We start from the raw sequence: 329 nt of genomic DNA, 5'->3' as shown, positions 1-329 counted from the left end.
CATTCCCTTCTTTGCTCCTTCCCCCTTATTTATGAATTTTTTTTTATGTAAATAGAATCTAGAGACTTCTGCACAGTAATGTGATCTATTCGATTGAACAGAATCAAACTGCCTTAATGACAAGCTGACAGTAACCAAGTTTATGAGTAATTCTGAAGATGATGTTTTGGTCACAGACGAGAAGCCATAAGCCCTTAGAGAACACAAGGTGACCTTGGCCGCAAATGCCACTGTTCTCACGGTGTCTGCTGCACGCACGTCCGCCCTGCCTCCCTCGTCCCACCATGAACATGGTGGCAAAATGATCAGTTTACCTTTCTCTTCCCAAG

The sequence above is a fragment of the Pteropus vampyrus genome, unplaced genomic scaffold (genome assembly GCF_000151845.1).
Source record: "Pteropus vampyrus isolate Shadow unplaced genomic scaffold, Pvam_2.0 Scaffold282, whole genome shotgun sequence".
Lineage (NCBI taxonomy): Eukaryota > Metazoa > Chordata > Mammalia > Chiroptera > Pteropodidae > Pteropus > Pteropus vampyrus.
Note: the sequence above shows the minus strand (reverse complement) of the source record.